The following is an 11,416-nucleotide window of genomic DNA, read 5'->3' as shown; positions in this document are numbered from 1 at the left end:
TAGTTGATTTTGTGTTTTCAAGTGAAAACTCTTTTTCCCTAACTAGGGAAAATGTTGCAATTTTTTTGTGCATGACAGATTTTAAAAGATTAATTACACAGTTTTTTTTCTTAATAGCCTTTCAATATTTCATATTATATTTAATTTTAGAAAATGAATTTTAAAAATTGACCTCAGAAAGTAGTTATTTTGAAGTAAACTGCATAGAAAACAAAGCTTTCAATCGTGACTTCAGTCTGAAATTTTACTCTAGCTTTATATGTCAAGTCTAAGAGTGCCCTGCCCTGAGAAGGGGAGCACAGCCGTCTCATGAGTCTAGATTCACATCACTGCTGTAATGACATTTTCTCACAAACACCTGGACTGTGCTTAAGTGTGGCCCTCAGCAGTGGCATGGCCTTCAGTCTGTGGTTTGTGTGTTCCATCCAGTGCTGAATTGTGTCACACTGGTTGCAGTGACAGTGTTAGGTGGTGAATTAAAAACCAGGAGATGAGGGCTGCAATTGTGCTTTATCTCTCTAGAGCAGGTAGATGTGTCCATAAACAAGACCACATTTTCTGACCTTCTGTCATTAAAGTGTTAATTGTGAATTAATTCTAAGGAAACTATCTGAAATCCAACTTTGCAGGGGGCAGCATTAAGGCTTAGTACATAGGAAGATCCAGGTAATGGGTAAAACATATCTGTGCATTAAAGTAGTACTCATGTTGAAATTTCCTTGTAGGGAGGAATATGTATGATATGCTTGCAGCAGCATACAAAGTTCTTGCTTTACAACTTAAAAGAGCTATGAAAATACTGTCCTGTAGACAGAGCTTTGTGTGGCAGGCTTTCTGCTTAACATGTTGATTTTTAAAATGCTTTATATGTTGGTGGTAACAAAAGAGAATATGAAATACTTTTGTTCATCATCCTTCCATAAATGAGGGATATTTATACCAGGGATTGACAAAGCACATGTGCTTTTCCCATAGAGCTTTAACTTGTCCTGAAAGTTATTTTTTTTCCCTAACAACCACCACCCCCCCAAATAATAAACAAACCACAAAGCCCCCAAAATATTCCAAGTACAGTGCATGTGAAACTGAAAATCAAAGTTCTGATGCTTTTTTACAAAAACAAAAGCATGCTGGGAAAATTTGAATAAAGCATGTGCTATTCAAGACTGAAGTTTCTTTTGAACTAATTTAAGTAAATTACAGAAATGTTCTCATTTCCACTGCTGCCTGAATCATACTTACCAATTCCTAATAATGATTGTTGTTAATCAGTTGGAGGAATAAAACCAAAGTAATTGTAATTTAACTTTTCCTTATTTTAGATTACTTGTTTCAAATGGATGATAGACTGGGCATATTGTTTTTTTAGGGAGACATGCTGAGAACTGTGGAAAAATTGTAGTTGGGATAATGAAGTACTTTCAGTTGAGGATCTTTTTGAGAGTTGACTTCTGAGCTAAAGGTATGAAGGGCCAAATATAAATGCAGCCACATCAATTATACTAGTAGTCTCCAAATCTGCACAGTCAGGAAAGACATTTTAAAAAAAAAGGAAAAAAGTTAGAAGCTGACATATGACTTGATTAGTTTCTATTGTAGAACAGGTACTTCTGAACTACAAACCTGCATATTTCTCCAGGATTAACAGCTTAGTTAAAAAAGCTAAAATAAGAAAGGCAGGGTTTCTCTGTACAAAAGGTACAGTTTTGAAATAAAGTCTGCATATAAAGGTATTTGAAAACCATGCTGTAAAATTACTTTAGAAGGCTTTCTTAACAAGCCCAAATTTACTTACTTGAAATTCTAATTTCAGTATGACCTCGCTTCTTATGTGTAATAGTGAAATGTCATCTTCCAGACAGGTGTTTCTTTACACAAGTGTCTCAAACATGTTTCACAAGAAGTTTGAGAAAATCCTGGAACTTTTTTGTTTGTCTGTGAAGTTAAGGGATGTTTCAACCAATCAAAAGTGTTCGTAATTATTTTAATTTTGGCATATGGGAAAAAGTTTTCTTTTATGCATATCTTAATTTTTATTAGTAGAGTTAATGTTATAAAAGCTTTAGTACATTCAGCTTTTCTGGTTTCACAGAAGAACTAGACTGCTTTCATGTCACTGTAAAGTTCAGGTAAGCCTTAGTGTTTCATGAGAGCCTAACCACATGTTTTATATCAAAATTTTAAATTGATTCCTTTGGGTGTGGAGGCTGTAGTGAAGCAATGAAATGTTGTCATTACAGTGCAGAATATTTAGACATTGTGAACCTTATGTGGGAACATCCCAGCATTCTTCATATATTCAGAATATTCATTAAAGGATTTTGGTTTTATTATTTTAGTATTCAAAATGGAAGCTTAATAATAATGTATAAATTTCAGAGAACTGCTCCATCAGTTCAATTAACTTAGATGGGGTAGAGGTCAAACACAACTGTGGACAGGAGATGAATGTTTGAGGGTTGCATTGATGAGCTTACATGAGTAGTCCACAAAAGCCTGTATACTATTGCAGAACAAGCACAAAGTTTGTCTTTTGGCCTATGTGGGAGAGCAGTTTAAAAATCTGAAAATACACTTGTGTGTTAATGGGGTTTTTTTATTATTTTAAAGCCATGGACTTCGCAGAGTGCTGCTATCTCAGCTGAAGCAGTGCTTGAGGGTACTGCACAAGTGGTTACTAACTGCTTCTTGTCTATAAACTTTCAGGGTCCTTTACTATGGATAAATTTCGTGCCAGTTCAAATTTTTCTTCGTTGCTGGTTCATGGCTTGAAGTCTTTTCTTGCAGTTGTGCTTCAACTTTATTGTTGAAAAGTTTGGATGGGCACAGACTTGCTGCCACCTACCTGAAAGATGATCTGAGTAGTTGTTGGTTTTAAGTGATTAAATGGTAACTGATATCTTAACTGGTCAATAATGTAAAGAAAATCATGGCCTTTTGTCTTGAATGTTGACAGTCAATTTCTGATGAAGCAAGAAGTTTAATGTACAGATAGTTATAAAGAAGGATCGGTCATCATGTACTTTTTGAATCACTGCATTTATGATGACTGCCAGTCTTAAATATTTAGCTCAAATCCCAGGTAAAGCTAAACTTGAATTTTAAGTGCATCATTTTAATTCTGCTTCTTGAGTTCTTTTTTTAAGGGTAAATAGGTGAGAGAAAGACATTTATAATTGAAAACATGCTTCCTCTGCCTGAAGTATACATATATCTCCATATTCCTGCGCTCCAAAAAATTATACATTATTTCCACTGAAAGTACCTTTGGTGCTTGTCTTAGAAACAGTGCAGTAGTTTTCTCAATGGGAAAGTAAATGAGCTCTTTTGTAATCATACTTTTTTTCTAGCTTCAGCAATGTGAGGCTTCTCCATGAAAGATCAAGATTATTTCTTCTTATGTGCTTGTGGGTTAGTATAAATGCAGAATCTTTGTAAAGTTACTTTTATGTAATATCTATCCATGATCATAAAGCAAACAGTGAGTGCTGCTATTACTTTTTAATATTTTTGAAATAAGTATTTTAGGGATTTTTTCAGTTCAACTGTTTAGCTTTTTATTGTTTTTTGAACTCCTTTGTATGCCAACGAGACTTCTGTTCCATGATTGCCTGTCTTTTTTCCTGTTTATATGTTTCACATTTTTCACAACTTTTTTTCCTCCTTTTCTGATTCTTCTGGATGAATAAAAAGAAAAGGTAAATTTAGCTACTCTGATTCATCAATAATGTATGAAAGTTTAAGGAGGTACAATTATTGTAACTCTTTCCCAGCCAAACCCCATGCTCCCAAATTACCCTTGGGAGGAAATCTCAGAATGTAGTAATGAGCAGTAATTGCTCTTACTCAGCTGTAGTGCTGATTAGAGAAGACAGTAAAATATTAACTATCCAATTCTGGAGAGCCTTCCTGCATTCCTCTTCAAAAGTGTTTTTAACAGCAGTAGGAGCTTGTTCAGCATTCTGCCAACTGTACATACAGGTGACATGATTGTTACTCATGTTACTTAGTGTTTGTTACTCATTTTAAAATGTTACTATTTATGTTCAATATATTTTGTGGTCTCAAAGTCCTGTGTGAGGTTAGAGACCGATTTGTTCCAACTACATTGTTCCATAGTAGTTCCAGCTGTAACTACGTTGTAGTTCCAGCTACACCTACCCTGTAGTTCCAACTACACTGTAAGTACAAACCAGAATGTTTGAATAAAGCAGTAGTTGCAGATGAATAAATATCTGTGTAGATTTGGGGATGTTCCACAGTGTGGTTCATTTTTTCCAATAGGTCATATATTTTAGTCTTTTTGTACTGCCTTATGCACGCAGTGGCTTTCAGTGTGCAAAGTTGTGGTGTAATGAGTAAAGTGATGGTACTTTAAGAATTTTTGCTAAACAATCACTCCACACAATCCTGGAGGAAAGATAATATTTCTTAAAGCTGGCAAGCATGGGAATACTAAAAAGTGCTTGAGTCAAAAATTGCCAAAAGAAATGCAAGAAATTACGAGTAGCCAAAGCATTTTCTGGTGGACAGCTGAAAGGCAAAAGTGAAGGTGCCACCCTCAGCTTCCTCCACAACATTTTGAATTCACATTAAGTGAATGCTATCTGATGACATTCTGCATGAAGTGCAATTTACCTTCCGCCCCCCTCCACTTATTACTTTTTCTGTAATGTATGAAGCCATAGTTCTGGAGATCTCAGGATAGTGGTCAGAGTGAGATGCGTTCAGTGTGTAGAGCTGTATGTTCTGAGCACTGGTTTTTATAAGCAGAGGGATGACAGTTCTTGGTAGCCCACAAAACCTTCAGGTTGGGAATAGTCTGCTGGCAGTCAGTGTGCTAACTGAAATCTGAACATAATTAAGGCATCTCTATTCACCACTAGGGTCTCTTTAAGACTTAGCCCTTCGTGTCAAATACTTCATGAACCTGGTCTTAGAAGGACCACATATTTGTCACCAGATAAGAATGAATTAGTTTTGCTGGTTTCATTTTTTAAGAATGTTTCACAAATAGGAAAACTGATACCAGCTGACCTAATAGCTCTTACTGTTACATCATCCCTGAAGTACTGTATAAAGCTTCCTACTGCTTTTAATTCCTCTTGTATGGTATGTCTTGACGAAATCAGACTATTCCTTTTCATATACTAGCATGTTTTGCATAAGTACAGTATCTGTCTATATTATCAGATTCTGATGCATCTTTCTAGATCCATGTAATGATATTTCTCTCTTTTTATGGGGGGGGTGACCATGTTTCATGATGCTGTTATTAGCAGTCGCTTGTGCACACTTGAATGTATTGTGCCTCGGAGCCTGGGATTAAATGGTTAATTTGTAAACTTCAGTGCGAATCTTTCTGATCAAATGTATCAAATGTGATTTGCATGGAACAGTGTCTTTCCTCAAGTCACTTCTGACAAGCTCAAATTCTCATGGAGTAATGCTTCTCTTGTGTTATGCTTTCACACTGCTATGTGAATGAGTCTGCAATTTGTAAGTCAGTTTTTAAGCAAATGCTAAAAATACCCATTTCCTTTACCCAGACCCATATCAAACGGAAATGAGCTCATTACATTTTTACTCTGACAGTATGTAATTTCTAGTTAGTATCAAGATTTACATTTCATAATGAGTATGCACTGCTATAAATTAAAAACTTAAATACTTTTATAAAACTTAAATATAACTTAAATACATTGATATAAGTAAGATGGGAAAGCAGCAAAGTTTTAAGATCAAATCTCAGGAACCCACTGAAGATAAGAAACAATGATATATTTTTAAGACGTATACTTACTGTCCTATATTGACTTTCTTGTTTTGTTATAAAGCCCTGATTTATTATTATGGAAAAATATTTTTATTGCTTGCTAACTTCACTGATTTTTTTTTTTTTTTAATTTTTAAAAATTGTCTCGCTAAAGACTCTCTTCCTTATCTGGTAAGATTCCTGTACTTTTCTCTTTATTCTGTAGATTTTAAGGAGACAAAACAGGAGTTTCTGAGGCTGTATCATTTTTAGCCATATGCTCACAGAAGTTTTGAATGCCTTTTCCTCTTTTTTTTTTTTTTTTTTTGTCATGGTAGCTTGTTGTTTTAAAAAATAAACATTTTCAGTAGTAGCTGCCATCGTTAAAGTGGGTGTAGTTAGTGTATGGTTGGCCTGTGGTTAGGTTAGCTGACAGATACCATCAAAAGTTCTCGTTGTTCCACAGGAGACAACCCTGTTCAGCACAGAGCAGTCTATACCTGCAAAGCCACTGCATTGTGAGCACTAAGGATTTGCAGAACCTAAATCTGGATCTTCATGGTGAGAGCCAGTTCCCCAGTGGCACTCTGCTGATAGAAGATAACGCTCTTCAATATGTATCTACCATAAGTGGTTCAGGGTTGCTGGGATTATATTTTTTTCACCCAGCAGTTACTCAGAATAGGCTTGCAAGGAATTTTTTATGTTATTTCTGCATTGTAGGAGAGCTTCTTGTGACAGAGAAGAAGGCTAAAGTGGGCTAAATGTTTCCACAGAGTCAGAAATCTCTGTGGAAACATTTAGCCCACTTTGGCCTTTGAGCAAAATTCAGTGTATACATGAATCTTCAGAGCACAAGGCCTTTTTGAATGGGTCTGACTGTCAGTGAGCAAGACATATCTCTCTTTAGTGCCTGTTTAGTATAGCTTACTCTTTATATCATGATATCACACTAATGATATAAATTCCCAATGTGACTTGGATTGATAAATATATAGACAAGAAATATGAAAAGAGGAAAAAAGATAAAGCTTAAACTTTTAAAAAATGAGTACCAAATAACAGAACATAAATTAAAAAAACAAATTGGAATGCTTAGAATACTAGGGGCCTGCTTCATGACTTCTGATTGCCACTTCAGTATAACTAATTGATAACAATGATAATTGGTTGTAATTGTCAGCAGTGTATGCAAAGAAACAAATATAACCCTGGTGAGAAATAATGATTATCATGAAAGCCTGTCAGTCAGATCATTCTTCAGAAAGAGCAGGAGGAGTCCTGTAAAATTTCTTTCTGCATCCCCTGTCCCCTTCTGTGAGGCCAGACTAAACTAACCAGTCATTTAGACCTAAAATTTGTAGAGGATGTTATGTTTGTTTTCCAGAAATAATATATATAAGCCTTCAGTTTTTTCATTTGCTTTCTTTCATTGTTCATTTTTATGATCATATTTTGCTGAGAGAACTTTCCACCAGTAATCTCTGAACATTTGGTATCTGCTGATGATTCTGCCATTTTGAACAGCACCAAGACATTCTAATTTTTTTCTTATTTGTAACTATTACAGAAATAATTTAGTAGGTTGTAGCTTTTAAATTCTCCTGTCCAAGTTACTTGTTTGTATCTTATTTCCACCTTTCTCTATGAGGGTGGAGAATGTGATGCAGGTTTATCTGCTTAACCCTAGTATCTTAAGCTGATTCAAAGCATAATTTTTTTGTATAAAATATCTGATGTTCTCTACTGTTGACAGGGGAGTAAAATTGGCTAAGAAACTCTTAATCCCATGCATTATGTGTGGAGATGTTTTATTCTTCTCTGACAGTCACCTAATATACAATAAGAAATTTTGTCTTTAAAAAATAGGACAGACACTTGAAGCAGTAGGATATGTACAGGACATATTGACATATCAAAATCATTTCCAGTGAGAACTTTGTTTAAGGAATTGTATTTAATTAATTGTATTTAATTGTATCTCAGGAACCCTACATTTAATTCTCATCTTTCCATCATTCCATGGCTTCCGAGTTCTGCATCAGCGATGGCCGTATCTGCTCCGACCTGATCCTTTCTATGTGTTGGCCAATCACATTTCAGCTAGTATTCCTAATTTGAGCTAGGAATTCATCATTCAGCCTTGATGAATCTGGGGCAAAAGATCAGTTTGGTGCCTAAGAGATCAAACTTCATTCTAGAAGTGAAGAATTTGATTCTGTTAAAAAGGGAGTTGACTTACATGATACCTAACAAGTAAAAACTTGTTCTTCCACTTCAGTAAGAGCTAGAGGACAACTCTAGAGGGCTGAGCTGGGGGAAAGAATCCCTAACACCTGTGTGTGAGATCCTACAATCTGGTGCTGGTGAACTAGTCGTATAGCTGTCAGTGAGCACTCCTCTTCAGTCTTTGTAATGACATTACTGCTGTTTTTGAAATAAGACCCAGTGCTATGTTGCACCATGATGGGGATAGGACTTGCATATTCTCTTCAGCTGGCATAACATGAACTGAGCATACTGGGTTCTGATCTCTGCTGGGATGCTGAAGTTTTTTATATAGTAATAAGTATATGAACCTTTATAATCTCATTTTGGGTATATTAAGCAAAATTCATAATTAAAATAATTAAACTACACAATTATTATTACCTTTGGGTCTCTTGTATCAATATAAATTATCTACCTCCTGGAAGTCCTACAAATTCTGTTCAATAATGGCATAAACTTTAAGGGTTTTAGAGATAAAGTACCAACTTCTCTCTCTAAAGCATTGTGTAGAGATCATGTAGAAGTGTAGAATCCGAGAGATCATATAACTTTACTGCTGTTTTGAAAACACCTGTGTGTACACCCTGATCAATCTGGACTGTGACTGGCTGACTAAATAATGAGAGAAAGAATTAGAGAGTCCTAAGAACTTTTCTGTAATACTGGTGTGAGATGTCTGATAGCTTTTTTAAGAAATACATCGGACAGAAGCCCATTACATTAGCTTCGTAGCAAGTATCTGTTGCAAACAGAGGCTGTTGTTTCTTGTTTTGTAGGAGGACTCATTTTCTGTGGCTACTGAGTAATGTATCTCAACGGATTAGCTAGGTGGTTTCAGAGCAAGAAATAAAACAAATGTTTTATATAGGTGAATTTTACTTCATAGGAGCTAGAAAACCTATGCAGGAAATCTACCTCTGTATGTTTTGACATCCATCTTTGGAGTTTTGAGCCTTCATCACTGAGGCTCAGAGGAAGGATGATCCTGAGGTTCCACTGAAGGGGATGGCTCAGTCTGTGTAGTTAGGCTTTGATTGTGAATATTGTCCTGTTAGCAGTGAAATACTCTCTTTGACAATTGCGCCTTTTAACATACCAGCCTTGGAGGGAGTACTCTTAACAGAGTAATACAACTAAATTTCACACTTCTATAACGTCCAGCTAAAGTGTCTGTAACTATTTTAGGAAGCCAAGTACCTTTGTCTCTAGGAAGTAGCACATTCAATTCTATTGTTAAGTGGCAGTTGCTGCCATTTGTTACCAGCATGAGAAAGTTCTTTGTCAAGATTTTCATAGTATGTGCCATACCTTTTGTATTGTTAGAATGGACATGTGTAGTTAGATGGTAGGTATCAGCAGTAGCAAATCATCAGGAGAAGGAACAGGAGACTTGTCAGGAGGTCAGACCATGGCTTGTCCATCTTGCTCTTATTTACTAATCTTGATTTCATTAGAAGTACTTAATGGCAAAAGAGAAACCGTGAGCAGTGCTGGAACTGTGGCAGGAAGTTGTCTAACATAGTAGTAGCTGACCTCCTCAGTTCAGGGAATGGCTAACTCTTTTGTCCCTGTTCTTCACATTGAGCACTGCTCCTATGTGCCATGCCTCCTGGCAGCCTGGCCAACAGCCTGGTGTTCTTGGGACCTGTTGAGGCTTGGATTGCATTTAGCTGGGTGACCATATTCTTAGTTCTTGCTTAAGATCCTCAAAATGAGATCTTTATATCTCATCTAAGGTCACGTCCATTTGTGATTGTTATAATAGATAGCATTTTTATTGGACAGATTATAAAATGTCTGCTGTACGTGTTCTTTCTCATCCAGTGCTCTTCCATCAAACCTGTTAGTAACTCCATTGATTGTTCTGACATAGCTATGTTGTGAATACTTCTGTTCATAATGTTTCTTCTGGTTCCCCATGGTTTGACCACTGCTCATATGCAAGTTACTTTTGCTAATTTGCTTCGGATGTTTAAAGAAAAAAAACAACAAACAGCTCAGCAACTAATAATTTTTCTTCTTGCTATGACTGGATACTTGCAGATATAGCATATAGAACTTCCTTTCCCTTTCTTGGTGAATTGACTCCTCTTTCAGAGCTTGCATTTTTTCTGTCTTCCTGCTGCTAATAAAATGTGTCCATTCTGGCTATTGGATAGAGCTTTTTTACCCATACAAGATAGCAGGGAAGCCAAGACATCTAATTGTTGAGAAGTACAATGAAATGTACAATTGGCAAATGAACTGGAGCTACAGTTGAGCTTTCATATGCCATTATATACTTCTGTAAGAAAAATACTTGCAGAGAATTAGTACTGAATTCACTAAGCTCTTAGAAGTAAAGTTTGCTTATGTACTTTACCATAGTTCACTAAAATAGCATGTGTAATGCATACCTCAGTATAAAATACTGAGTCATTGATCCATAGAAAACAAGTTGTTAATGATCTAGCTACTCAATTGCTGTTTGCAGGTCTTCAAAATTAAGACACAGAAATGAAGGACATTTTGCTTTCTCTGGTCCATAAGATGTTGTAGTGATTGTTTCCATGCAGTGTGTTAATCTTACTGTATTGAGTTTTGTAGTTCATGAAGCAAATAATCCAAAGTTAATAATGGAATTATTAAAGTGTATATCAGTGATCTTATGCATTAAACTCCAGTATTCATCACACTGTTGACCTTGCTCAGTACTCTAGAACTCAGTTTAGACCCATTTCTTTGGAATTTCTTGACTATTAATACAGGAGCTGTTGTCTGTTGGTTTGAAAATACCAATACAAAGAATTTAGAAGATACTTGGAGTTGGGGAAGGGAGGCAAAGTTAAAAAGTTAAAATTTATCAGAAAAAAGTGCCTTTTATCTTTTTTTCTTTGACTCATGAGAAGCTGAAACATTTAAGAGCAAAATCCTTGCTTCCTAATGAAGCACAGAAGTGGGCTGTTGAGAAATGTAAGGCTCTCCTGGCTCAAGCATGTTCTCTGAGGTTTATTTTTAGCTTGCTCATTAGCATTGTACTCTGATTCAAATTAAACACCATCTGAGAATCATTGAAGTATGTGGCTATTGCAAATAGGTGCTGCTCTGTGAAGATCAAAATACTCTGTACACTGCAGGATGAAATCCTTGGTGGAATATGCTCTGGATTTCTTGTTTTTATTTTGTACTGAGGTAAAGTGATCTGATACTGGCAATCTAGACATTGCTGTTAGCTTGCCTGGAATAGATGAGGGAGTTTGCTTAAGATGTAAAAAACAAAACAAACAAAAAAAACCAAACCCTGAACCGTGTAGGTTCAGGGTCACAAGGTGAGGGTATCTTGCAGTATGTAGGAGTTCAGTGCAGTCACAGGAAAAATATTTTTTCCATGGACCCAGCAGGTACGAATAT

Source organism: Molothrus aeneus, chromosome Z, assembly GCF_037042795.1.
Source record: "Molothrus aeneus isolate 106 chromosome Z, BPBGC_Maene_1.0, whole genome shotgun sequence".
NCBI classification, from domain to species: Eukaryota; Metazoa; Chordata; class Aves; order Passeriformes; family Icteridae; genus Molothrus; species Molothrus aeneus.
The sequence above is the reverse complement of the archived record's forward strand: the minus strand, read 5'-3'. Positions refer to the sequence as shown.